Here is a 4,272-nt window from a genome sequence, read left to right as displayed (position 1 = left end):
TCCTAAAAGACTAAAATTGAAAAACCAACTAAAATAAGAAACTATCCAAAACTAATGTCTCCTGGCCAAGAATGCATCGTACATATCTTGAGCTAATGTGTTTCTATAGTTAGTCCATTCTTCAGATGCGTCACCATTTTGAATGTAGTCTCCATCATCTTCAATTCCATCATTCTCTCCTTCCTCTTCCATATATGCATCTAAAATAGCTTCCATTGGATCAATGCTCATTTGTTGGCGAATAAGGTTATGAATATACACACAAGCCAATATTATATCTATTTGAGTGCTAAGAGGTACTTGGTGCCTTTGGCAAGAACTTCCCACCGTACTTTCAACAAACCAAAAGCTCGTTCAATCATATTTCTAGCTGAAGCATGCCTCATATTGAACAACTCTTCCTTAGAGCGTGGTTGTTCCAACCCCCTTCTCCATTCATGATAAATTGTTCTTCTATAAGGTACAAGAAATCCATCACAATGTTTATATCCTACATCCCCTAGATAATAATTACCTAGGTGAAAAAGTGAAAAACCAATGGTTAAGCTAGATTATTGGTCATTGTTGCTCCCTTAAAAAATCTTTACACATAAGAAATTGATTTATGACCTTTAGCCATTTTTAATCCATTATTTCTATTTAAAGCACTTCGAAGTACTCTTCCATCGGCAGCTGAACCTTCCCAACCCGCCAAAACATATATAAATTGCATATTCGGTGCACAAGCTCCTAAAACATTTGTTGAGAAGGTATTTTTTTCTTGACCTATGACGTGATATCTATCGCAGGCACATTTACATCAATCAAAGTCCCATCAATAGCACCTATACAATTCTATAAAAAAGGGTGTGATTAATAAAAGTAAAAAATCGATATGTGTTTTCTATCTTTTAATAAAAAAAATACAAGGTTTACCTTGAACCATTTCCATCTTTCATTTGTGCTATTCTCAGGAATCGGTTCAGGTTTCTTAAGGAGCAAACTCGAAAGTTTTAACACAGCTTTTAACACATTATTAAAATGTTTCTTATAGTTTCCCCTGACCGTTGAAAATCATATTTTATTTCCCTATTCATCTCCTCAAATGCAAGTAGATGCAAAACTATAGCAACCATTTCATCCACTACCATGTTCTTAGTATCCCTTAACCCTCCAACTTCACGAACCAATGAAATGAAGATAGTAAACGTGCGACGATCCATCCTAAGTTGCTCAATGCATGCAATATCACTCTCCACTATCATTCCATCTAAATGTGCTAATCTATGGATAGGATTATGCAGACTAGGTTGCTTAGACATCCTAATTCTTAGTCTTCTTCTAAAAATGAGGATTATCCTAATCAAAATCAGCATCATTACTCTTCTAATTTTTCTTCGCTTCATAGCAAACCAAAAAAAATAAAGTCCGTAGGCGATTGTTGAAGACGCGCCATAACTACATAAATCATAGCATAAGTAGATGATAAGTCACAAGATCAAAATATAGAAAAAATCAGTAACTAAACAAGATTTCATACTCATTCTTTGATAATCAAATATAATTCGGGTGTATCCAACCCATAAAAAACTATGATCATGGTCTGGACAGAGAAGAAAGGCGGCAACTAATACAGAGTCGAGAGACTCGAGAAAGATGGTCAGGTAGTCAAACCATCTAATTAACATCAACAACCACATTTTTCAAAATCACTTGCTAGCTACCAGCTATTAGCCGTTTACGAAACAACTCATTGTTATGTGACAAAGTCTACGGATACCCTGTGGGTGTGTCGATTATGTGACAAATTGTCACGGCGTAATAGATTCTTCTTATCTGACCATACATAGCCCCAAATATTAGTTTAGAATATACAAAACAACTTTGCTTTAATTTAATATTAGATCTTAGAATCTTTATGAACAATTAACTAAAGAGTTTCAAATTTTGATTTACATTATTATTAACAACTTAATTCAGCACAATTGATATAGCTTATACTGATTCAAACACATAAAAGAGCCACAATTACCCACCTACAATAACCAAAAACATTGGATTTGGCTAAATCAAGTATAATAAGTTTTGTAATTTCTAAAACAGGTTAGAAAAAAGGAAGAAAGAAAGGATGGAGGAAAGGATAAAAGACAGAAGCGACAAAAATCAGAAAGCAACAGTGTAGGCAAACATGAAGCTTCTTGGTTTCCATCAAGATCAAGATCAGTACGCAGTTTCCATCAACAGTGTACGCAGTTTCCCTAATTCTTCATCAGCTAAATACTAGTTTTGCTATCAAATGAAACAAAAATACTCTTATATTTCTCCTTTTTCATAAGAAATTAGTCATCAAATCCTAAAAATGATCTATAAATCAAATCCGAAACAAATAAGTCTATAAATCAAATCCTAAACAAATAAGTCTATAATCAAATCCTAAACACTTAATTAGCACTATCGAAACACTATACTTGTTAAATCGTTAAATTACGCAATCAAAGTAATTATAGGCTGTTGTTTTTGAAAGAAATTTTGAAATTTTGAAAAATTTTGAAAGAAACGAAGAACTCAGCTTAAGAGCTACGCATTTGATTTGAATACGAAACAAAAGGAATTTCATAGGATTTTCGACAAAAACCAATAATTAAAAACCGTATGAAGGCAGAAATTAAAATCAGAAAACAAGGGTAAAGAGATGATGAATACCTGATTGAATTTGAAGGAGAGTAGCAGAGCAAAAGGAAACAGAAAGAAGGGAGAGAAAGCTTGAAGAGAAATCGGAGAAAGGAACGCATTTGATTTGAACGCATTTGATTTGATTTTATTAATACAGTAATACTTCATTACCATTACAACCTAATACCAGGTTGTTTGATGGTAATAAAAATGACCCTTTTTGGTAATTTCATTACCTTATTTTATTATAATCTATTACCATTGAAGGCATCCAAACAACCAAATTCTTTATTACTTAATTTTATTACCATTACTGCCCTCTAATACCATGTACCAAACGGGTCGTAAGTATAAATAGGATAAATTACATAGATAAAATGTATTCGAGTATTTTTGGTGAACATAGGGTTTTAGTAGAAACCAACTTTAATCTGTATACTAATTGATTAGTTGACTACTAATAATAATTAAATCCTATGAGGTCACACATATAGGTATTAATCGAATAAAATCATGCAATATAACATAAGATTTTTATTGGTAGTATGGTTGTAGTATATTGCAAAGTAAGACAGGGTGATTTATTTATCTTCATTATTTTACTTGGAACTTAAGTAATGTATATGAAGACGTATATATCTTCTTCTTACCATTTGCTTAAATTAATATGAATGAAGTGACATGAACATTTTGTATATAAGATGCATATAGCCATAAATTCATTTGTATGTCTTTTTCTCAATCTCTTTTGCATATTCTTTACAACAGCATTTCTAGACCATAAAAGTAATAGTAAAAAGTAATTTTCTTATTCCGTACTAGTATTACGTGGTGCTTCGTTCGATGCTTGTGGACCAACATTAGAGGACATTTGACAATCTATTATCTCTATTTTAGTATATTTGATACTCGACCATATAAAGCGGAATTCAGGCATCAAAGTTATATTATTATTCTAATATAATTGACATTTAATATATATTATAATATACATGCAATCCTAATAAATGTTAAGAAATAGTTTTTAGAAAATCGCATTACGAATCTATAATCCTGCACTTATTTTATAATGACTTCATCTACGAATTTACTTCTTAACTTGGTTTTATACACTCATTATATTCTACGTACTTTAATACAAAACACATATGCACTCAATCAATTATTAGAACTCAAAAACAAAAAATTTGACCTGAACTTAAGATCCGCGTGGTAATCTTAAGTTTTTAATTCTTCCACTTACTAGACAAAAGATATATTAAAGTTTATATTAAATTTACATTATTATTACTAATGTGGTAAACAAGAGCTGGAATAGCTCAGTTGGTTAGAGCGTGTGGCTGTTAACCACAAGGTCGGAGGTTCAAGCCCTCCTTCTAGCGTTTTTTCAATTTAATTAATTTTAGGATTAAGGGCCAAGCCTGTGTAGTAACATATAAGCTGACGAATTCAATTACACTCAATCTTTTCGTTGTAGGAACCTATTCTTCTGAAGATCTAGCAACGTTTTTCATACAAACAAATATTTCGATTACCCATATGAGACACTTTTTCAAAAATATATTTAAAACGAGTACCTAATGTATTTTAAAAAACTAAGATTTTATCTACAAAATGAAA

General features: G+C 31.6%; 1 non-coding gene across 1 annotated transcript; it reads left to right on the top strand.

The window, feature by feature from the left end:
- Window positions 1-3,960: 3,960 nt before the first annotated feature.
- Window positions 3,961-4,034, top strand: TRNAN-GUU (transfer RNA asparagine (anticodon GUU)). Its single transcript has one exon. It is a non-coding gene; the product is annotated as a tRNA-Asn (tRNA).
- The last annotated feature ends 238 nt before the right edge of the window (window positions 4,035-4,272 follow it).

Source organism: Amaranthus tricolor, chromosome 15, assembly GCF_026212465.1.
Source record: "Amaranthus tricolor cultivar Red isolate AtriRed21 chromosome 15, ASM2621246v1, whole genome shotgun sequence".
In the NCBI taxonomy this organism is placed as follows: Eukaryota; Viridiplantae; Streptophyta; class Magnoliopsida; order Caryophyllales; family Amaranthaceae; genus Amaranthus; species Amaranthus tricolor.
The sequence above is the reverse complement of the archived record's forward strand: the minus strand, read 5'-3'. Positions and strand labels throughout refer to the sequence as shown.